Below are 26,316 nucleotides of genomic sequence, written 5' to 3' on the forward strand. Positions count from 1 at the left end.
TTGTTACAACTTTGCAGGTTTTGTGTATGTATGCATGTGCTACTGGGTGTATGTCTATAATAGTGAACTGTGTGTATTTAAACATGTGTGTTACTGTGTGTTTCATCACTGCAATAACACACAGAATTCACATACATACTGAACATGGAAATACAATTACACACAAAATACCAGTAAGACTTGGGTCACTTCATATCCTCTACAATGCCCAAAAATTTATATGAGCAGTATAAAATCCAGAAAATTTAAAAATACAATAGAGTTTAAAAATACAAAAGTTTACAAATATAATAACATTATATTTATGAGACATGACAGACGCTTTTATCCAAAATGAGTCCAACAGTGCCAACCTGACAAGGGTGGGGCTTGAATAAGCGACCTTCCGATTACTAATAGTCCAGAAACACAACACATCTGTGTCTGACCTTGCAAAAGCACTCTTGATATGTATATAAATTTTCACAGACACACATTTTGTAAAGGCATTGATGTAGGGGCCTACTCTTATGGATGGATGGATGGATGGATGGATGGGAAGATGGATGGGTGGACTGACAGGTGGCTAGACTAGAAAGTGGAAAAGCATACAATGTATACACCAATCAGCCATAACATTAAAACCACCTCCTTGTTTCTACACTCACTGTCCATTTTATTAGCTCCACTTACCATATAGAAGCACTTTGTAGTTCTACAATTACTGACTGTAGTCCATCTGTTTCTCTGCATGCTTTGTTAGCCCCCTTTATGCTGTTCTTCAATGGTCAGGACTCAGGACCACTACAGAGTAGGTATTATTTGGTGGTGGGTCATTCTCAGCATGGCAGTGACAATGACATGGTGGTGGTGTGTTAGTGTGTGTTGTGCTGGTATGAGTGGATAAGACACAGCAGCGCTGATGGAGTTTTTAAACACCTCACTGTCACTGCTGGACTGAGAATAGTACACCAACCAAAAATATATCCAGCCAACAGCGTCCTGTGGGCAGCATCATGTGACCACTGATGAAGGTCTAGAAGATGACCAACTCAAACAGAAGCAATAGATGAGCGATCGTCTCTGTCTTTACATCTACAAGGTGGACCAACTAGGTAGGAGTGTCTAATAGAGTGGACAGTGAGTAGACATGGTATTTAAAAACTCCAGTGTCTGATCCACTCATACCAGCACAACACACACTAACACACCACCACCATGTCAGTGTCACTGCAGAGCTGAGAATGATCCACCACCTAAATAATACCTGCTATGTGGTGGTCCTGTGGGGGTCCTAACTATTGAAGAACAGGGTGAAAGCAGGCTAAAAAGGTATGTAGAGAAACAGATGGACTACAGTCAATAATTGTAAGTTGTTCAAAGTGCTGATAAGTGGAGCTGATAAAATAGACAGTGAGTGTAGAAACAAGGAGGTGGTTCAGGATCAGTGTATAAGTACAGTTGCACCTAAGGCTATATGCTATCCTTACTACATTATCTTTATAGTCTTGGATCAAAATGACACTAGTGAATTTTTAACATGAGAAGGGTCTTGGACTGAATATTGGGTAATATGAAACATGAATTTCATTTTGTCTGAGCTATTATTTTAACCCTAACAAACATAAAGTAAAGAAATAACCCAGGGTTTATAAAGATAAAATGAAATTGATCCCAGTAAATGGAAATGGAAGCGTAGAACTAAAGCACTAAAAGTTTTCATTTCACAGCATTTAAATGCATTAAACATCTGCACAATAGACTAATGTGTCTTTTCATCTTTTCAAGTGTCCTTCCACTCTCTCTGTCTCTCTAGATCCCCGGCAGACAGCAAAGCCTCTAATTCAGTAATCAACTTAATTGACTCACTAATTTTATATAATTAAACCATTACAGAAGAAATAAACACATGCGCATTCTCCGCCTTAACACACACACACACACACACACACACACACACACACACACACACACACACACACAGAGAATTCAATTCAATCAGAACTTATAAGACTAATTAAGGTTACTGTCCATGTCCTGTTAATTGGGTTTGTTAGAATCACATGCTGCTTGTACATTTGATTGTGTGTTTGTGCAGAAAACAGAAAACTTGTGTATAACAAAACTGCATGAGTGATTTAGTGGTTTACAGAGTTTGTGAAATAGTACTTTGCTCTTAAAATCATGACTCAAGTCGTGTGGTTTTCTGAGATTCTTTTACAATTGTTCATATATTGTCCATCACAGGGTTGTGGGGTCACTTATTGAATTGCTACTTTACACATATTTAAACAGTTTAAAACATTGGGTTTTTTTTAAATAAGCTTTTTTATGATAATGGTATCTTTTTTTATTTTATTTGAAATTAAACTGCTTTTATATTTAGCTTTTTTTTTTCATTTTAAATAAGCATTTTTATTGAATTTAATTTAAACAAGCATTTTTATTTAATTTTAAACTAGCATTTTTATTTAATTCAAATTAAACTAGCATTATTTAATTTCGAACTAGCATTTTTATTTAATTCAATTTAAACTAGCATTTTTATTTAATTTTAAATTCACATTTTTTATTAATTTTAAATTTGCATTTTTATTTAATTTAAACTAACATTAATTTTAAACTAGCATTTTTATTTAATTCAATTTAAACTAGCATTTTTATTTAATTTTAAATTAGCATTTAATTTTATTTTAAATTAGCATTTTTATTTAATTCAATTTAAACTAGCATTTTTATTTAATTTTTAATTAGCATTTTTATTTAATTTTAAACTAGCATTTTTATTTAATTTTAAACTAGCATTTTTTATTTAATTCAATTTAAACTAGCATTATTTAATTTTGAACTAGCATTTTTATTTTATTTTATTTAAACTAGCATGTTTATTTAATTTTTAATTTACATTTTTAATTAATTTTAAATTCGCATTTTTATTTAATTTAATTTAAACTAACATTAATTTTAAACTAGCATTTTTATTTAATTCAATTTAAACTAGCATTTTTATTTAATTTTAAATTAGCATTTAATTTTATTTTAAATTAGCATTTTTATTTAATTCAATTTAAACTAGCATTTTTATTTAATTTTAAATTAGCATTTTTATTTAATTCAATTTAAACTAGCATTTTTATTTAATTTTAAATTAGCATTTATTTTTATTTTAAATGAGCATTTTTATTTAATTCAATTTAAACTAGCATTTTTATTTAATTTTAAATTAGCATTTAATTTTATTTTAAATGAGCATTTTTATTTAATTCAATTTAAACTAGCATTTTTATTTAATTTTAAATTAGCATTTTCATTTAATTCAATGTAAACTAGCATTTTCATTTAATTTTATATTAGATTTTTTATTTAATTTTAAATTTGCATTTTATTTAATTCAACCCAAATTCATATTATATGTGGGAATATAGGGTCTCACAATTTATTCATTAATTTATTTATTTTTCACCAAGCTTTTTTTCATTAAGTTTTGCGTTTTTATTTGTTTTTTTGAATTATTATTGTATTTGTGCAATTTTCTGCCCTGTAAAGCAATTTAAACTGTTGCTGTGCGAAAGGTGCTATATAAATAAAGATTATTATTATTATTGATACATTTTAAATTTAGTTTGTTGTATCTGACTAATTTTGTAATGCCTATTCATTACATTAGGTAATTAAAATGAATTAAATAAAATGATTATTTTGTTACTATTAATAACATTGCTTTAAACCTAAAACTAATATACGCACTTTTATGTGTTTTAATTTTTTTATTTATGTATTTTTTCTGATTTTCACAGCTCTGTGTGTGTGTGCATGCGTGTGTGGATTGGTATTCATGGCCACTCCAGAGGAATGCAGGCAGGAATTTGCTGTATTGTCTGATCTTTGCCTCGCTGAGCACCATCCTTTCTCTGGTTCATACACACACAAACTCTCACTTTCAAACACACACACTTCTTAGTGCTTCACTGCCCCTTATTTCTCTCTTCAGAAGCCAAATGTTTTGTTCCCTCCTGAACTCTACCCTATCTCGTTCTGTGCTTTTCAACACCCTGATTATTTAGAGCTTGGTTCACATAATTCCTTTTAGTTCCACCTGAGCTCCAGGTGGGTAGCCTCTGTCTCTTCAGAGCTAGGTCTCTGCAATACCAAAGTTTTACTAAAGTAAATTAAGCTTGATTAGGGGCTATAACAGTACAGTTACACTATAAGATAATACATTCCTGCACTTACTGGCCCTTAAGGAATGGTACCATTGACTTGAAGACACTACTCATCCATTTATCCTCCCACGCATCTGCTTGGTGGCTCCAATCCACTGGGTTGTTGGCAGAGAAATCTTGGAAGAAGTAGCAAATGACACCAGACCAGTGTACTGCGCCACAAAGGAAGTGTTTTTCGGGATGTTCCTGGTGGCCAAACTTTGATGGGCAACAATAAATATCTTATAGCTCAATCCAAGGCCCCCAGGTAACTCCCAGCTGGATCTGTGGAACCTTTCCCAACCCCCAGACCTCTTAGAATCACAAGGTAACACCACTATGTTTGTTGTGATTGGTTCTCCAAAGGCTGTTGTTTTATCCCTACTGCCTACCAAACTCCTAAAGCACTCTTCCAGAATTGCTATGGTCTTCCCAAAGACCCAAGTTCAGCTCTCAAGTCTGGAAGGCCTTCATAAACAGTAGGGATCAGCATGAATCCAACTTCTGGACACCACCCAAAATCTAATGGACAGGTAGAGTGGTTGAACCAGGAACTAGAATGTTATCTCAAGACCTATTGCAGTCAACGACAATCTGAATGGGCGAAATATCTGCCCTCAAGTGCCCAAAATTATCTTATTCAATTGTCTTCAGGACTAACTCCCCTCGAATGTTTCTTACATTACCAATCTGCACTCTGTGTAGTGCTCAGTCTGGGATTGTAAATATTATACTTTTTATTGTTATTATTTTGCACTGTTTTTATTAATATTTTATTCTATTCTATATTTTTTGCACATGTAACTGTTCTGTATATTTTTGTTCTTTCTTATTTTTATTGTTAATATTTCTCTGTAACTTGCTTTGGCAATACGAATGTCATTATTTGTCATGCCAATAAAGCTTCTTTTGAGTTTGAGTTTGATAACCCTCAAAAAACTCACTCACTACATCACATAAATAGGATGACATACAACTACTGTCTCAAAGTATCACTATCTTTCCATGTGTCTCTCCTAAGGCTTATAGTTCCTGGCCCCCTGCAGGAAGCCGTCCATGAGGACACACCACTTCCCTACAGTCTGGTAGATGGAGACCCTGTTTATGTCGTCTGGGCCCTACATAATTCCCGCCAAAGGAGGGGATGGCGTCAATACCTTGTGGACTGTGAGGGATATAGTTTGGAGGAATGCTCCTGGATCCCACCTGAGGATGTCCTAGACTCCCTCCTTATAGAAGAGTTCCATCAACACTGTTCTGATCAACCTGCCCATAGACCTCATGGATGACCACTCAGCCGATCATCAAGTAGTTCACTTTTCTAGTATTCTTTCGTTTTTGATTTTCTTGTTTTAGCAATAACGTTTGCTTGTGTTTTAGCTTAGTGTAGTGTCCTTTTTAACATATCTTGGTGATAGTCTATCCTTGGCGGTGGTTTTACATTGTGTATTATATGTTTTGTATATTAGTCACTGCTAATAAACCTCAAAAGTAGTTGTAATCCTGCGTTTCAATGTGTTTTGTTACAGCAAGTGAAAGGGTATGTGTGGAATGCTTTACAAAAGACTGGCGCCCAGTCCAGGGTGTATATTTGTATATTGACCCAAGGGTTTGTAAGTGAGCTCGGGAGATACTACAACTCTACTTAAGCTTAAGCAGTTGATAAAGTACTGCACCAGTAATGGCTCATGTTAACGAGTGTAAGCTGGATGACCAGCACTAACAAAGATCCAAGAAACAAAGGAATGTGCCATACCCCCCCCCCCCCCCCACACACACACACACACACACACGCCCACACACAATTGGCTTGAAGGTGCCCTGGGGCACATAACCATTAAGGGTGTGTATAGATTCAGGTTTGTGTGTGTGCAGGATAAGAATTAAGATTGACAGGTACTGGATTACTGAAGCACCCCAGGATTCTGGCTGGTGTCTAGAGTGCCAGTGGCACAATACTGTGCACTGACACACACACACACACACCATCATTTGAATCATTAGTATTCTGGACATAATGAAAAAATGTGCTAAGCTTAGATCAGTGTCGTTTTAATTATGAGATTAAGTAAATTACCTCAGATTGATACATGCTTTGATGAACTCAAATACTCTCTCTCTCTCTCTCTCTCTCTCTCTCTCACACACACACACCAAACGGGTTATTAGGTATGAGTCCAGACTGCAGACAGTCCTTATCCTTATACCACACTCAATACAAGTGGTTCCCAAGAATGACAGTTGTTGAGGCTGTGGCTTCACCCACAGTGAGAATGCTCCACGCCTCAAACCAGTGTATCCAATCTGGTATGGCATGTGCAATAGCAGCATTTGTGCCAGGAAATAATTTGCAAGACACTTTAAAATGAAACACACTGGATTTACTTAAAGTAAATAGTGACAAAAAAAATCACATACACAGTACAACATGCAGTGACTACTTGGTCACAAAAAAAATTAGACAGAACTACAGACTTAGTAAAGTAAAGAAAATTAGAAAATGTAAAACTAAATACAAATTAAAATTAAAATGAGAAATAGAAGCAATTAAAAGTAGAAAAATTTAAAGAAATGGGCAACATGACAAAGAGGAGTTGTGCAAAAACCGAACATAATCATGTGCAACATACTGCTGTGATTATTGGGTACAAATGTAAATGTATATATATATATATATATATATATGTAGCACTGTCGCCTCACAGCTAGAAGGTCTTGGGTTCGATCCCCAGGTGGGGCGGTCCGGGTCCTGTCTGTGTGGAGTTTGCATGTTCTCCCCGTGTCTGCGTGGGTTTCCTCCGGGTGCTCCGGTTTCCTACCACACTCCAAAGACATGCAAGTGAGGTGAATTGGAAAAACTAAATTGTCCATGACTGTGTTTGATATAACCTTGTGTGAACTGATGAACCTTGTGTAATGAGTAACTACCGTCCGAATGTAACCAAAGTGTAAAACATGATGTTAAAATCCTAATAAAACAAACAAACTGATCAGCCATAACATTAAAACCACCTTGTTTCTACACTCACTGTCTATCAGCTCCACTTACCATATATAAGCACTTTGTAGTTCTACAATTACTGACTGTGGTCCATCTGTTTCTCTACATACTTTTTTAGCCTGCCACCACAGAGCAGGTATTATTTAGGTGGTGGATCATTCTCAGCACTGCAGTGACACTGACATGGTGGTGGTGTGTTAGTCTGTGTTGTGCTGGTATGAGTGGATCAGTGCTGCTGAAGTTTTAAAATACTGTGTCCACTCACTGTCCACTCTATTAGACACGCCTACCTAGTTGGTCCATCTTGTAGATGTAAAGTCATTTACATCACTCATCTATTGCTGCTGTTTGAGTTGGTCATCTTCTAGACCTTCACCAGTGGTCACAGGATGCTGTTGGCTGAATATTTTTGGTTGGTGGACTATTCTCAGTCCAGCAGTGACAGTGAGGTGTTTAAAAACTGCATCAGCATTGCTGTGTGACTCATACCAGCACAACACACACTAACACACCATCACCATGTTAGTGTCACTGCAGTGCTGAGAATGATCCACCACCCAAATAATACCTGCTCTGTAGTGGTCCTGGTAGAGTTCTGACCATTGAAAAACAGCATGAAAGGGGGCTAACAAAGTATGTAGAGAAACAGATGGACTACAGTCAGTAATTGTAGAACTACAAAGTGCTTCCATATGGTAAGCGGAGCTAATAAAAAAGACAGTAAGTGTAGAAACAAGGAGGTAGTTTTAATGTTATGGCTGATCAGTGTATATATTAATGTATACACACAGATATTTATATACACATACTGTACATATATTATTTATATATATATATATATATACTGTATATACAGTATATACAGTATATATATATATATATATATATATATTTTTTTTTTTTTTTTTTTTTTTTTTTTTTCAAATTTATATTTAAATATTTTATTTATTACTGTAATAATTACAGCAATAAGTTAGGTTATTAATATAATTATTAGCATACTAGCTAATGAGATCCCCCTCTCTGAGAAGAATAGATATAGATACCACACACAACTCTCTCTCTTTATTTCTCTAACAGTTTCTTCGTATAGATGTGTGTGTGCAGACATAGAAAATCATGTCTACTCATCCTCATACTACACTGTACACACACACACACACACACACACACACACACCTCTGTGTCCGATCTCTTCCAGGATCTTTCATTATTTACACCCTGCCTGCTGCATACACATTTTAGCCTGTTGTAGTACAGAGAGATATAACAGGACACTGATCAGCACACACACACACACACACACACACACACATTTTAAATTCAATTTAAAATAAACACTCTTGGTCGCTCTTTTAGAACGATATGTGTGCCTAAATATACATAGACACTTGTACAAATAGACACACCACACAGATGCTGAACCCTGATAAGCATTAGCTAATCCACACCGACGGCTCTGCTCCATTACCCATCATCCTTAATGCCTTTTTAATGTGTCTCTCTTTCTTACAGTCCTTCATTCTACTACCTTTCCACCCCTTTCTTTACCGCTTATACTTTATAAAAGTAATAAAACACAAAACAGTTATTTCTTTTACTTAACTGTTGCATTGTAGTCAGGGTCACAGTGTGTCTTGCACCACCCAAACACAAAGGGCACCAATCCACTCACGTTTACTCATTTACTAACATGTACACACAATTTAAAGCAGACAATCCACCTTTTGAATTCTTGTTAGAACTAGGAGAAAAACAGAATACCTGCATGAAACCCACATATGTACTAAATAAACAAACTGCAACCAGAAAAGATGATCCAACCCAGGTCCTCTGGCCCTTCAGAGCCCGCTTTACCTGCTGTTCCACCATTCCATCTAACGCATCGTGGGTCGGTCCCAAAATGAAGTGAGCTGCCTTAAGTACAGCGGATTCTAACTGACACTGAACTTTAGAAGGCAGATTATTAAAGTTAGTTTAATCCTCACCATCAGTCACTGCCTGTTAGCAGTTTGGTTTCTTAACCCTGTGTCCAAGGGGTTTCCTTTGGTTGTTCCAGTATACTTCCACCTGCCAAAACATATGTGATGATGCCCTGCACTAAATTGGCTTTGGATTTATACCTGCCTTGGATCTGATGTTTTTGAGTGGTGCTGGAACCACAGCAACCTGGATTCAAATGAAGTGATTAGTGAAAATAAAGGAAACTGGCATGTGCAGTTTGGGGACAGTGTCTGTTAGTAGTTGGTGAAGTTAGTTTACATTTTCGGCATTTAGCAGATGCTTTTATCCAAAGCGACTTACAGTATTGTTACAGTATACTGTCTGAGCAATTGAGGGTTAAGGGTCTCGCTCAAGGGCCCAACAGTGGCAACCTGGTACTTGAGCTAATTCCCCTAGTTTGGTGGTTATTGCGACTGTTTCCAGAATTGTCCGAGTAAAACACGTAACAGAAAATACACATTTGCATAAAAAGCTACTCATAAATTTCATGTTCACAGTACGCTACAAGTTCTGAAATAGAGTAACTGAAAAGTCCTGAACAAAACACACTCTAATCTTAAGGGTAACATTCCAACCATTGAGCATATGGCTACCAAGTCAGCTGCCTTGACCATAGCTATTTTCCGCATGACCCGCCCTCAGTCTTACTCAGTTCAGGGGGAAATCCATCAGCATCACACAGGACAGCGCTGCTCTTACAGAATTGTCACGTTACACCCTGCCACATAGAGTTAGAGTCAAGGTTAGACACAAATTGGTTTCTGTAGCATCACCTTAACGAGGTTTGCTCTCGAATCAAAGAAAGTGAGTGTGAGAATAAGAGGAGGAGAGGTATGGACGGTGATGAAGGACAGAGGTGTGAAAGTAAAATCCCCCTCATTTGTTTTAGTTTGATGGTGTTTGTAGTTTGCACCGATCATATATCTCATTAAATGTACATTAATCTTTCTCTGGCACACACACTTATAAACAAGTTTTCTTTACCTCTTTTCTATGATCATAATCTCAAGGAGAAGGGCAGCAAACTAGCACACTCCTCTGACATGTGTAAAGCTGTTGAGTCTCAGCCCGTAAGGAGGACCATGTTACTCCCTCTGTATTGTTACTTGACCAGTCTGGAGGTACGGCTATAGCATTGGCAAGGCCCTCCCTCAGAGACAGCCAATTGTGTCTATTAAGCACTTGTCACCATGTTAAGTGCTTGTTACTGTCCAAGAACTCAAGAGTCGAGCCTTAGCTACTCCACTGTGCTACCCAAGCTAATTAATAGCATAGGGCCCCTAAACACACACACACACAACAGTGAGGGGGACTACTACCTCACTCTTTGCTTCCTTGCTCATCAAATCTCTTCTGTAGCAACAAAGTTAGGGCTACTGGAGCCAAGGTTGGGTGCAGTTGATGGTAAAGGGGCACTTGCCCTGACCTTAAGCAACACAACACACATAAGTAGTACCCCATCTGGCCTATTTGCCCTTGGACATGACCAATTCTGTCTCTTGCATGCCTGACAAGACTGATAGCACTGCTGACACTTAACCCAACAAAAAAGCAGAAAGTCTAGACGTCTGATAAGAATAAGCCAATGGTGTATGGCAATTTGTATGGTTTCTAAAATCTAACAAGCTATGTCAGGCAGGTAACACCATCACTGTAAACTATGGTGAGGCAGTCGTAGCCTAGCGGTTAAGGTACTGGACTAGTAATCAAAAGGTGGCTGGTTGAGGTCTCACCACTGCCAGGTGCCACTGTTGGGCCCTTGAGCAAGGCCATTAACCCTGAATTGCTTTCGACATATACATATACATATACTGTCACAGTACCGTAAGTCGCTTTTAATAAAAGGTGTCTGCCAAATGCCTAAAATGTAAATGTAACCCCTGGGTCCCTGTGATGGTGATTTGACATATTAAACTGCCCTGCCACCCCAGTGGCACCTACAAACACATGCTTACGAACATGGTTATTTACAAAAGGTGTCATAGTGACAAGCATCGACTGACTCTATCTCTGTTTCATCCAATGTGTAGGTTTTGCAACCCTAAGCTTCTATACATGCTCACACACATGCCTCTGGGTCATACTTAATGAGATTGCTCCTCCATAGGGGACAGTTAGCCAATAAACAAACAGAGCATTGCAACACACACACACTTTGAGGGTTTTGATCACAAAGCAAGATAACACATGCTCTTAAAGAGTACAGTGTATACAGTGTATACTGTGTCTAAAAAATAACAATAATTAACCTCTATGTACAATAAGAAGGATTGTCTAGTTGTTAATTGTACCCTTATTTTCCAATTAAGACCAGATATAAGAAAACCAACAATTAGACAAACTAAAATGTTAACAACTGCATTGTTTTAATTAACTTTTATTTTTGCATTACTTCTGGCTAGATTACCAGTGTCTCTAAAAAGCACCTGTGTGTTACCTGCCTGACGTAGCTTGTTAGATTTTAGCCACCATACACAATTCTTATCAGGCCTCTAGACTTTCTGCTTGTTTGTTGGAAACTTTTCCAAGCGGTGTGTTGCAAATTCTTTGCAAGCGAGGATATATTGTTTCAGTTCTTGTAACACTTCTGTAATGGTTCTTTTGGCTCAGTAAAAGATCCCAACTTTTTGGGATCTGTTAAGAAGCAGACAGCTGTTTAAAACGTTAATACACCTATAACCCTGATTGAATCTGTAGCTAGTGTGTCATGATGTTATCACAGATCTTGTGCAGCCCATCATTACCTACCCTTATGTGGCTGACTAATCCTGAGCATGTTGAACTTTAATATGGTTATAACAACTTCCACTCTACTGGGAAAGTAATCACAAGATTTTCATTCTCCTTTTACAAGTGTGTGTCTATAAAAATTGTGCCTATTTGAGGTTAGGTGCTGATGACTGACTCCCAACTGAAGTTTCAACTCATCCCAAAGGTGTGTAGTGGACTTAGTCATTGTTTTATGCAGGCCACTAGAAGTTCCACAAAGTTAAATGATATAATGTATTCAAAAGAAATCAATTACTAAACACTGATCAGCCATAACAATAAAACCACCTCTTTGTTTCTACACACACTGTCCATTTTATCAGCTCCACTTACCATATACTGTCTTATTTACTCATACCATACAGGTATGAGTAAATAAGACAGCAATGCTGATGGAGTTTTTAAACACCTCAGTCACTGCTGGACTGAGAGTAGTCCACCAACCAAAAACCACTGTGACCACTGATGAAGGTCTAGAAGATGACCAACTCAAACAGCAGCAACAGATGAGCGTAGGCTCTGACTTACATCTACAAGGTGGACCAACTAGGTAGAAGTGTCTAATAGAGGGGACAGTGAGTGGACACGGTATTTAAAAACTCCAGCAGCGCTGCTGTGTCTGATCCACACCACCACCACCACGTCAGTGTCACTGCAGTGCTGAGAATGATACACCACCCAAATAATACCTACTCTGTGGTGGTCCTGACCATTGAAGAACAGGGTGAAGCAGACTGAAAAGGTATGTAAAGAAATAGATTGACTACAGTTTAACATTGGATGTGGCTGTAAATCTGAATTTAATATTTTAAAAAAGGTGTCCATATAGTTTTTGGGCATTTACCCTCTTTTCAACCAAGTATTATCAAGTACTTTCAAATGTCCTATAGCAGTTGCTCTGTTGCTTGCACCACCCCCACACTGGCTGCAGGCATGTTCAGTCACTGGCCACTTCTTTTACACTAGCCAGCTGCTTTACAGAGAAGAGATGTGGCTAAATGCTTCCTAAACAACCTTCTGGTTTATCGGTATATGTTATTAGATTTAAATATGATTTAAATGCATTTAGATTAACAGACACAATTTCATGTGGCTTATCCATATCCGGATACAATCCATGTAATTATCTAGTGTATACGAGGTCAATGACATGGTCACTAAAATATAGGCTTTACTTTAACTTCCTAACTTTATCTCACCCACAATAAACAGATCTCAAAAAAATAATAAACTCAAACCAGACACAACAAAATCAACCTCACAGTCAAAACAATTGCAGCGTATTACTAAACCACATGATGGAAGGTGCTGTATGTGTGTGCTAGTACTAGAATCCTGTATTGCTGATCTGCTGCAGTTTGCTGTGCTGATCAGTGCAGTGATGCCTGACTGGGGCTCTAAATGTAACTTCAAGGTTACTACAGTGTGCTGAGATGAGCGCAAATGCTAATCATGCAACGAACGCCATGAAATATTTATAATACAGCTACTTTACATTAACTAAAGTACATGAACCCATTATATAAATTCATGCATTTACATTATTGTGACTCATCACTGCGGCAGAACTTTGTATAAATATGTATTACTTTAACTCTTTAAAACTCTAAAATTGCTATTAGAAATAGATTTATAACGTTACAAATGATTAAATACTGAACCTTATGATTTTACATATTAACTAAAAATAAATGTAATGGCATGAGCTGTGTTGATGTTACCATAACAAGACTGCCAAGGGTCAATTTTCTCCTTCTTAAGTCATTCATGCTGTTGACCCATGCCCCCAAGTACCACACCCAACCCCCTTACAAACAACAACTTGTAAATAGCAATTCCTATTTATTATTTAATTATATTACCAAATATAGGTCTATAAACTATACTGCATAGCAACATCTATATAATAAGTATAATAAACATATCAAGATGTGTTTGTCACCATAGAGATTTAGTTTATGCTTGTGTAAACAGATCAGTTTTGCCCAGTACTGAAGCAACTTGTTTGTTTAGGTTCCTTCACCCCCTTTTAAATGTTACATTTCTCTGGATCTTTTTTTTACATCTGCAGACCCTCAGCTATACAAAAGTTTGAATTTGGTATTGAGATTATTAGTAAAATCTGTACCATTTTGCTGTGTTGGATTATTAATGAACAGGGCATTTTTTGGGTGTCCGGGTTCGAACCTTAGCGTTGATATCAACCAGCTGGGCAACTATACAGATATGACTGGCCAGCGATGGATTGACACTTCTGCCTTGTTCCCAGTGACCTAATATGACCTTAACCTAGAATCATGGCTGATGAAAATCAAACAAAATAAAATAACAGAGAACATAAACAACCTGAGGTAAGTAGCATTTGTAAGTAAAAATCACAACAAATCTTTACTTTAGTTTTAATGGTATTAAGAGTTTTTGCTTTTATGCATCTTCTTTGTCATACTGAATGTCAGTTACTGCAGTTTAACGTCACTCTTTTTTTATTTATAGTATAAAAATAGGCCTTAGAAATTTAAGTCTAATGTAAAACCATGTCATCATGTGCATAAATCTTCAAATCAGCAATTTTCACATAGTCACTAAATAGTCACTTAAAGCCTAATTACCCCTCAGTTACAGCATAATTCAAACAAGCGGCCACTTGCTAAGCCAAGAGGAGAAGAACCAGTGTTTTAACTGAACGCCTTACAGCTACATTGCACCTGGAAAAGCACAGTACTGCCTGTCCAAACAGCCGTAAAAAAACAAAATGCTACTACAAAGACAAAGCCTGTAGTTGCCACATACGAAGGTTCTTTGTTCCCATCACAGCTACATTTTTGGATACAAAACACAACCTGGAAATTGGAACTTTTGTTGCATGGAGTCTTTCATAACCTAATGAGATGCTAATGTAGATGCTGATTAAGAACCCTTATGCTAAGGGTCCTTTTGGTGTTTTTTTTTAACGTCACACTTCAGTGGCAATTCTGCAACAATTACATCATATCAACTAATCAAAAGTCTCCCTATTTTCTTAATCCACCCATAAGGGCAGCTTTAGTTCATTTGGTCCACAGCTAAGAAGGGTAACCATATTCATATTTATTCATATACTTAGGTGTGATACAACTAGTAAATGTAAGATTACAGATTTACTTACTGTACCAAAGGGTATCATGGAATGGAAAAGGGACATTTTACTACTCAAAAACTACTACTGTAATTATATACAATTTTGAGACTCTAGATTGTTTATATTATATTGTTCATATATTTTTTATTATTTATATTTTTAGTCATTACAGTTCACATCTTTTTAACCTCACTGTTAGGTGTTGGATGGATTTCCCTTGAGCATACTTCTTCTAAGATTCATTCTTTATGCATTTTAAATGATTTTCCACTGTTGCCTGTAGCTTGCAGATTTGGGTTCTAGACGCTAATCTTTTTAAAGCTGCTTTGCTAAGTCTGTTCTAAAAAGCATTATATAAATAAACCATAACTGAATTGTTATAAAAACTACAATACACAATGAAGACATTTTTGAAAGTTCAAAGTTTGTAATCCATAATTTGCAAAAGCAAATAGTATTTAATCAGAAACAGAAAGAGTAACTCAGTTGAGGAGCTAAAATCACCCCATTCAATGGAGTGACCCAGACTTCAAGTGAGACCAGAGTGCAAAACGTTTAACACTAGTTCTGTTCAAATTCAAATGCACACTGGCTGCATTGTACGCAAATCCAAATCTATAGGAAGCCATTGTACTGCCTGCTGGTGTCTTACTGAGGCTGTACAGACTGGAGAAAGGAGCTCAGTCTGCTATAATGAACTCAGATTAGAGTCTTGAGCCTAACAGCTGGAGCTCAGGAGGTAATGCTTTACCCCCATACCAGTATCACAAAAAAATTGTGTGCCTTAGATTTAAATGCTTAAAATTTGCAACCTCATCAGTTCTGCCTGTTTTACCTTGAGAATAATACGTACAAAAGAACACAGAAAGAACAACTAAACTGATATTGTTTTACTGATCCAATTAAAGGTTTAAAGAAATTTTACTACCTAAGAATGATGAACTATAGAGCCAAAATGATGTAGACACCTCACATGATTGAGTTTAGGTATATTATCCACACCCATGTATACCATTAATTTGACAAAATAAGTTGTATGCTTCAAACCGTGGGACAGCTGTTTAGGGAAAGCTCTTTCATGTTCCAGCAGGACTGTCCCCTTTTGCACAAAGCAAGGTCCATAAACACATGGTTTGATTATATTTGTGTGGAGGAACACTAGCGTCCTGGTTTTAACAACACTAAAAGACTTGAATAAATTGGAACTACAAATAAGTTGTGAGCCAGGCTTTCAAGTTCAAAATTAGTGTCTGACATCACAAACGTCCACTATTACAATGGTCACAAAAAGCCTTATTCATTTAGTTGGAACTGTTGTAACAAGTCAATAAGGTAGCTTGAAATTAATAGTGATCATTTTAGAATATCCACAAACAAAAGGGGTAGAGGAGCCAAGAGAGGAGCCGGCAATTTCCGTGAGGATGAAACCGTGACAAACAGAAACTTTTACCTGCAGTTAAGAGGAATCGACACATCATCTGAACCTTCATGCCCCCTCTGTTGCCCATAAATGGCAATACAGCAGTGCATTATTCTGTAACCGTGCCAACCACCTGCATCAATGGCAGATGGGCTCTTCACAGATAGCTCAGTCCACTAATTACTGGATGTCCATGTAAAGAAATGGGTCACACCTTGCTACTAAATTGCGAGGGAAAGCCTTGCACCTGCAAAAATGGAATAGCATCGAAATGCAAATGCTTTATTCAAAGTAGAACAATACTGTGGCTTAAAAGTCACTTACAAAAATGGGATCATAGCAAATAACTCTTTTTCCAGCACTGGACTCTACATTTCATCATACACCCATATGTACTGTATATATTTACATATAGAATATACGTATAAAGTTTTATTATATAGTTGTTATTACCATACTGATGTATAATAGTAATTGCATGTCATAGCTAATATTTTTTATATTTTTCTTATTTTTATTTTATTCTCCTCTATTTCATTTACTCTATTATGTACTTACACTGTACTGAAGCTGCTGTAACACTCGAATTTCCCCCATGGGGATCAATAAAGGAATCTTATCTTATCTTATAAATAAGGTTAAAACAAAGTAATAAAAAGTGAATAAACAAGGATAGCGCAGAACTGAGAACTGGTTGACACAATATGACAGGCTACTCTGTCCGTTTGTGACAACTCAGTTCTCTTAAAAAAGAAAGATAGGGAAACCTAACACAAGCTGGGGACTGCAAAATACAAACAATAAGCCCATGTCATCAACTCGTACAGCCTGCTCTCAGAGTGGTTCACACCGCCTCTGAGGAGCTCAATCATCCAGTGCAGTTCCAAAGGTAACACCCCCAAAACTGAGTTCCCTGAGAATAGATAAATAATGCTGGCATAGAAATCTGGACAGGACTTAGTTCGGCATCACAGTTACATAGAAAAAAGCTGGTTAGCCAGATATAGAAGTGGGCAAATCTGAAAGGAAAACCGTGATGTATAGAAGTACTTCCACCTGGAGTGAATAGTGAACTAACACATTATTAAACATGACTCTTAATCTGACTCACTGCTGAATTATTTATTTATGTATTAGGATTTTAACATCATGTTTTACACTTTGGTTACATTCATGACAGAAACGGTAGTTACTCGATACACAAGATTAATCACTTCACAAGTTCAATGTCAAACAGTCATGGACAATTTAGTATCTCCAATTTACCTCACTTGCATGTCTTTAGACTGTGGGAGGAAACCGGAGCTCCCGGAGGAAACCCATGCAGAAACGGTGAGAACATGCAAACTCCACACAGAAAGGACCCACTGCTGAATTAATTCTGCAGATGAGCCATGTTACAATCCACAATCTTTTTTTTCATGACTCACTAATGCTGAGCATGTGCCTCACTTTGCAAGTCAATAGAGTTTAAATGTTAAATGTATAAAGCTGGAATTGCCAATTAACCTGTGTGTGTCATCTTGCAATAGCTAAGCTGTTACAAAACATATAACATATAACATATAACATACAAGGTTATACTCTATGCGCATATAAACGTGTTTATTGGCTAACACAGATTTGCCATGTGAGATGTTTCTCTCTGGAACAGCTGGGAATCGGACAGGACTAAGTGCTCCTGAGGTCCTGAGATGGATTGGTGTGTGCCTGTGTGTGCGTGAGTAGGTGTGTGTGTGCGTGAAAGAGATAAAGGGAAGCCAAATTAATCTGGGGTCTGATACCCCCCTTTGGGGGTAGCTCAATTAACGACCCATACCGGCTGAGGCACCAGGCTAAAAGCCATCAGCAACCTCCCTTGCTCTCTGTTTCCTCCTTTCTTGTTCTTTTCATCTCCCCCATTCTCTGCCTCACACGCATTATTCTCCAATCCATTTCTTGTTTTATCATCCTGTCCTGGTGTGTGCTTCTTAAATACAGCTAAACTAACATCTACTTATTATTGTTCACCAAAACCATTTAAATCTTTGCAGCTATTTGCATATTTGTTTTGGGCCATTAGTTTAAGCTACAATAATCTGTTCTATAGAAAATGTGTAGCAAGTTATGCTGGTATTAATTATATAAACAAAATTCATCTAATAAATAAATAAAGTGTACTATATTATTTATTAAATTAATATGTCTATATAAAAACTGTTATTAATATTCCCTTTTTTTTAAAACTTGACTTGCTCCAGTTCTATTCTTCGATGCATTATTATTCACCTGGCACATGTGCACTAAAAAACTGCTAATTAATGTAAATGTACCCAGATTAATACGATTCTTGGTTTAAAACTACATGGTAATATAATCTATGAATGCATTTTCATTAAAGCCTAATACATAATACACTACTATTACAAATATAACAATACAACAGTTCTGTAGAGCTGACCAACCAAGTCAGTTGGTCAGACAGAACAATAATACAGCTTTTTACACTAAACTCTTAAAAGTGGGGTTGTCAAAAAAACAAAAACTGCATTGTTAGGCAAGCGGCGCCGTCAATTAGTGGTCATCATAGATCCCCTCGGAGAATTGATTCACATATGCATAATATGCTTCTTTCTGATATATTTCATTAGGTGCTGTCCATTTCAGTCAATAATGTATTACAATAAAAATTACAATAGTTCATGTAAAAATAAAAATGTAGGCAACCAACCGCCATCGCTGTATCACACTCCGAAAGTCACCTCCCCTGCTGCTGCACTCGGCCATTATGCTTTATCTGCCCTGGATGAGCAAGCTGTCTCCAGAGGTGGTGTGATGGCTACTTTATGAGCAGACCCTACAGATGGATCCACACTGGACACAGGCTACATCATATAGTGGGATGGCTGCTCTGCTTCTTTCATAGCCTCTTCCCATTTTTACTGAGTTCCTTTAACTCTGGTTGTCAAAAAATAGTAGACAGACCAGTTGGTAACTGTTTGATCTAATTTTCCTACTTTTCTGTGTGGTTATGCATTTCACTGAAGGCTTATCTCTGATGCTCCTCTGGGGGGAGTTTTTGATGTTTGCAGGGTGAACCTACAGGTATGTTTTTGTGGGAAGAACAAACTTGTCTTCTGGAAGCGCCTGGGGAGTTTGACTCAAGTGCCAGTCTATCTGTTCTTTCTCTTCTTTTTGTTGCAGAATTTATTTGGGTACCTTTTTCTTTCTAGTTTCCAATATTTTGGCAACTGGTTAGTGGTTGGGCTTGAACCAGAGACCTTCAGATTACTAGTCCAGTACTTTAATGGCTAGGCTACAACTGCCCTTAGACTTGAGGTAAAGATTTTTTGTGTCTCTTTAGCCACAGTATTGTTTGGGTGGAAATTCATATACTTCATGGTTGGCTCTGCTAGAAAACTAAAACAGGGTTGAGGCTGCATTCAAATCCATACAAAGATTTTGGTGAGGATGGTGAGGATTGACCAAAGAAATAGGACTTTAAGATGATCATCCCAGTTTGCTGACCTAAACCCTATTGAAAATCTCTAAGGTTTGTTGAAGTGGAGAGCCCACAAGAGAGGTAAAGGTTTATTACTGTGTAGTGATTTCAGGATCTGGATTCTTTTATTCTTATTAAGCTTTATAGAAGATAGCTCAGCACTGTTTTGTTGGCAAAGTTAGGTTTCACAATGAACATGTAGGTGCCAGTAACCGTGACACAGATTTTTATTATAACAAGTGCTTCTGATAAGAGTGTTTACCTTTCTTGGAAACACTGAGGTAGAACAAGTGCACAGCTAAAGTTGATGTAGTTAAAACACAGTGCTTTCATTAAAACCTGCTACATGTAACATACTTTTTTGCTGTTCGCTGCATCAATAACATACCAAGCTTAGGGTAAAACAATTACTTAAAACTAGTCATTACAAACCTATCAGATTCTAATAAGTTATCTTTAGGTTAAATCCTACCTAGGTAAAAAAAAAAAAAAAAGAGTGGATTAAATACAAGGGATCTTCAAAAAGTTTCTGCATTTTCATATTTTCGCTGGACACGGTGAGGGTGGGAGGAGTAGTAACTGGTCGTGTATGAGAGACTGAGAGAGCTTATAGTCCGGATTCAGCACCATCTGATTTCCACCTTTTTGGACTGCTCAAAAAAGCTTTAAGGGAAAGATGATTTTCATGTGATGATGTGAAAGCAGAGGTGTATCAGCGGTGCATCAGTGGCTACACGCTCAAACAAAAATATTTTTTGCTGATGGCATTAAAATGTTGGTACGGGAACTTTTTGAAGAACCCTCATAATTATTGTTTGTAAAAATCGCATGTGTATATCTAAACCTACCTTAATATGGTGGACTTGTGGACAAACTATCTATTAGATTTATTACAAACTAACTTTATTACATATAGCGTATTAATACAAACATAAAAGTGGGTAAAGGAAAATCAATTACAAAAAAGAAAACAGAGATAAAGGATGTAATGGATCACTGAGAATCAGTATAAGTGAAAAACAGACAAACCACTGAGTGACAGTCCAGGAAGGCTGTGTGCACGTGTGTGTGTGTGTGTGTGTGTGTGTGTGTGTGTGTGTCCATCATGTGCTTTGCAGCTGTACTAGCAAACTTAGTTCCAAAAGCTTTCCTAGCTAAGGGGGAAAAAAATCAATGTAAAAAACACACTTCATTCCAAATCATAACACACCACATGCACACACACACACACACATATCATTCTCCTCAAACACACACACACACACACACAAGCAGCTGTCTGGCTGCTTTTACTTATTAAAGAAGCAGTCTTATTTAAAATGAACATGGTGAGGATCCTGCCAATAGCTATACAATGCCAAAAGTGCTCTAACTTTAATCTGCAAAGTTGCACCAGTGTCCAAAAGCAAAACTGTTCAACGGTGTTTGAACCTATAAGTGCAGTGCCTCACTATGATAGACTATTTCTAATATATTGTATAATATTTTGTATCATTTTTTGCATGTTATTATTCATTATCTAATACTGTATTATTCATTAAGGCTGGTTAGAAGGAGAAAATAGAACAGAGCTAGTTAGTTTAACTATGCTTTGACTAAATTTCTTTACAAAGCAGGTCTGTTTCCAGCTGCAATCTCTGAACCTCAGGTCCTTACAATTATTAGGAATATTCCTCTCCCAGTGAATAGTTTTATATATGGAAACAGTGACATTAGTTTTGACAGTGGAAATGTAATGTGCCCAGTCTTATATGGTGGCTTTAAATAGCACAGAAAAAAGTGTTGCTAATAATGTGGGAATATAGAGAAACCACAATAAAAACATTGCGTTTTTAATATGCTGCTTTTTAGGCCATATTATACAGTGCGTAGATTAAATTGCTACAAAAGAGGCTTTATTTTAGTCCAATCTTACTGCTCATGCTGCATCTTGTAAACAGGAGGCAAAATTGTATCACATTCACCTTTAAATTGTGTATTACCTTTTCGGTGCTGGTGGGGGTGGGGGGCAACAGTATTAACTTGTAATACTGGTGTGTTACGTGTACATCAAGTAATAACTTATGAATGTTTTTCAACTGCTTATAAATACACTTCCAGTCAAAAATTTATTCACATAACTCGTAGATCTGTTATCAAGGCAAGATAGGTTCATTCGAAGATCTCACTTTAAAAAAAATCAATAAGACAGTGTAAACAAGTATAAATTCAGAAGAATGTCCACTTGCCTGTTTTTTCAGCCTGTTTCGACATTAAATATAAGTTTCTTTACAATGTAATAAATTGAAAAATACAACTAAAATCTGCTGGAACTAAATACAAATGACATGGCTCATGTGCCATGTCACTAGCAGCAGGGCTTACATTGCATACTAAAAAAGCTGGCTGAAAATTGTTACAAGCAATATTTACATAAAAGCATGCCTGTAATTAAACCAATGCTCAAATAAGCCAAAAAATCCATACAGTATAGAGATTTAAGTATAAACCTAAACCCAAAGGAGAAAGACCTAGTGACTAAAATAAGCCTTGATTTACCCTCTATAAAATGCTTAAAAAGTCCAGGGGTTGTAAAAAGTTAAATACATGACTAAATGACTAAATGCCTGCAAGTCATCAAACTTAAACTCCGCTGGCTCCTGAATGAACCTTCTTAAAACTGAAGTAAGCAGTACGTCGAAATCAATTACACGCATTTAAAACACTACAAACAATAATTACCACTAATGTGAAGTAAATGAGAAAATACTCTTTGATTACAGAAGTAGAATTAAGTCCCACACCCACACCAGCCTGTTCTTCCTCCACACTCGTACACACTGAGCTTTTGTTCGCTGTGCTGCACGCTGCAATCTGCTTAGCCAAATTATTTGAACTATCAAACCAACAGTTGGCATTATAGCATTACACACATACGTACATCTGCGCATGTTCACATGCCATCATCTTCACCAATACATACCAAGCAAAATGCTAATTAACCACACACACAGTCAGCTGTGTTAATAGCGGCTGAAAGAATGTTGTATTATTCAAGTAAAGGTCCTTGAGGACAAAGTCATAGTGTTTCAGCCAGTGTTTCAGAGTTCTGTGTGTAAGAGCGTGTTATGATATCATATATAAAAATGCATCAATTAGGGTCCACCGTTCCCAAACCATTAAAGGTTTGCAAACAGAATTAATAGGAAAAGTGATGAAACACAAACTCGCTTCTGTCCCAACTATTTTTGGAGTGTGCTGCAGGCATCTATATGTATATAAAAAAAAAATAAAAAAAAATACATCTTTCAATACACCGGAACTTCATGTACTAGGTGCAATTCAGTCACAATCTGCATGAAAAACTGAGTTTTATGTATGACACTGGCATACAAGCTGAAACTCAGGCAGAAAGTATAATATACAGTATAACCAAAGTATGACGTCCTCTGCTCCTAAACCATTAAAAAGTTCAAGGTTTGGAAACAGAATTAATAGGAAAGGTGATAAAACACAAACTCGCTTCTATCCCAACTTTTTTGAGTGTGTTGCAGGCATCTACGTATATGTATTTAAAAAACTACAAATACATCTTTCTATAGACTGGGACTTCATGTACCAAGTGCAATTCAGTCCAAGTCTACACAAAAAAACTGATTTTATGTATGAAACTGGCATACAAGCTGAAACCCTAATACATATGAGGTAAAAATCAGACAAATAGTACACTATATAATCAAAGTGTGTGGTCACCACACCAAAATTTCAGCTTCAAACTTTGTCCCAACAGATCCCAAGGAAGCTCTTTCATCCAGCATCACTGTGCCCCTTGCAAAGGAAGGTCTACAAAGACATAGTTTGACAGATTTGGTGTGTAAAGGAATTCCAGTGCCCTGCACAGAGCCCTGACCTCCACCCCACTCAACCTTTGGGATGAATTGAAACGTCAACCTTACAAATGCTCTTTTGACTGAATTGGCAAAAAAATGACACTGACACGATCCAAAATCTTGTGTGAGGAATTCTAGAAAAGGCTGTTAAAGCTGCAGGGGGCTAGAATAATTTGTATGATTTAAAAATGAGATATCCAAGAGGCTTGGTCCGGGTCTATATACTTTATTACTTTAGAGCAGTAGGAAGTAATACGGATAACAGAAATGAGCCACATTAGATATAATGCTTGACATAGCAGGATTTGGGCAATTAGCAGCAGCCAGTATAATCCACATCCCAAAACCAAATGTAAATAATTTCTCACTATGTAATTAATAGTTCTTTTTTATTTCAGATCTATAGTGTGAATGGATATGGCAGTTTTACAGATTTGATTTGAACTAACTTTAGTAAGCTCTGATCAATAAGATTATTGCTTCTCTGTGTTGAACTCTAAATGAACAGGCTTTTTTGAACACCTATTTTATCAAAACATTTTCTCAGTACGAGCAAATGTGTGAAAAAGATTGTGGTCTTTGCTTAGATACTACCAGTAAGATAGCAAGTAAAAAACACAGGACACACAAGAATTACTGTACGTCTGTTGGGTCGCTCAGCATATCAGCTGTTTCATGCATCGGGATAAAAATAAAAAATCTTATAAAAAGTTGATGAAAGCTGTTTATTCATCCTTTTTGTTCCTCTAGTGACAGAATTGTCAATATTTTAGAGATCCAACATTTCCTACACTTTACCTTTGTTCTCCCGTTCTCTCTCCTTTATTATTATTGTTATTATCAGTGTATATATTCATTTATTTTATAAGGATGCTCAGGTGGCAGAGCAGTTAATGATGCTAGCCCACTTACTCTAGGATCCAGGTTCGAATCCACAGTGGTGGTATTAGCCACATATCTGTGTGTGTGTGTGTGGTTGGGGGTGGATTACCATCCAGTTCTGGGTGTGTTACCTCATTCATTGCGCCCAGTGATTCTGGGGAAACCAGACCCATCACGAAGGGCTCCCAGGGTTTGAATCCCCAGCGGTGCATCTCCATACAGATATAATTGGCTATGTTGGGGGAAGGGGGGTGACTGAGGACCTGTAATGGACTGGCGTCCTGTCTTGGGTGTGTTACTGCATTAGTGCATTGCAACCTTGACCAGGATGACACAGTGGTAAGACATATAAAGGAAAATGAAAAAATGAGAAATTTGTTGTATTTGCTGCATTGCAATGCCACTTCTGATATAAAATGCTGGGTAAAACAGTTGGTCAAGCTGCACCACAGTAGTTCCCAGTGAGAAGTAAAAACTTACTTTGCAGAAAGAACTTAAACAAGATCAAAATTAGCTACTTTGTTTGAAACACACCCAAAATAGTAAGGTTCCTGACTAAGTTCCCAGGTTTTCAAAGATTTTCCTGCAGTAAAAATGCAGCTAGTGAATCCAAGAAGCTCTCCTTATCTATAGCTCATTACGAGTAAACATGTAGTGTGCTTTTAAATCAATTACAATTAAGTAGCACAGTCGTCTATTAAAGTAGTCCATCACAAGCGCTATCAGCCAACCAGGCATTTACACAGACACGACTGGCCTTGTCGGGGCAGGAGGGGAAAGGTGGTAAAACCCTGCCCTGTCCAGGGCATTGCTGCCTTGCTCCAACTGTATTTCGGTAGAACCGGGCCTGCTGTGACCTAAGACCTGCTACATTTTTATATTGGCATTTCAATATTAGATAAATACAATGTACAACTTGGGTAGTGAATGTTGTGTATGGACTAATGCACCACTAATGATGCATTTTTAGCATGTTGGTGATTAAGACTGACTACAGCTAATGAATGACCTCTTTCCACCTATATAAATCTCTGCCAGGTTCACCATAAACAAAATCTGCTTAAACATGGGTGATACTGCTCACGGTCAAGTGAGCTTTGCATTGCTATGGGCTTATGACTTATGGCAGACCAGTTTTGAGTTTACTATCCAGACAAATTTCCTTGCAACATAAAGTGACAGTTGGAGTTTTGACCTTGTTAAATAAATCACTGCTTTATGCGCTTGTGATGGATTAGGTTAAGCAAGTCCTATAAAACTCTACAGTCCGTTGATGCATGTTTATATTCGACATTAGATTAAACTTGATAGGTTCTGGACTATGTAGTATTTGTTCTAACTCTTTAGTCCTAAAGAAAAATCTTGTATGTTAACTTTTGTATTGAACTACAGGTATGCATTATTATGCTTATACTAGGGTGTCAAATGCAGGCCCCAAAGTGCCACAGATTTTTAAAAACTTCGTTTATTTATTCATTTATTGGCCTTGATAGGCTGAACTCTAGCTAAGTTCCTCAAGTGTAAAAGATTTTACAGCTAAATAAAGGTGGATTATGCTGAAGACAAAAGAGTTAAGCACTGATTAATGTAA

Source organism: Trichomycterus rosablanca, chromosome 7, assembly GCF_030014385.1.
Source record: "Trichomycterus rosablanca isolate fTriRos1 chromosome 7, fTriRos1.hap1, whole genome shotgun sequence".
Taxonomy (NCBI): Eukaryota; Metazoa; Chordata; class Actinopteri; order Siluriformes; family Trichomycteridae; genus Trichomycterus; species Trichomycterus rosablanca.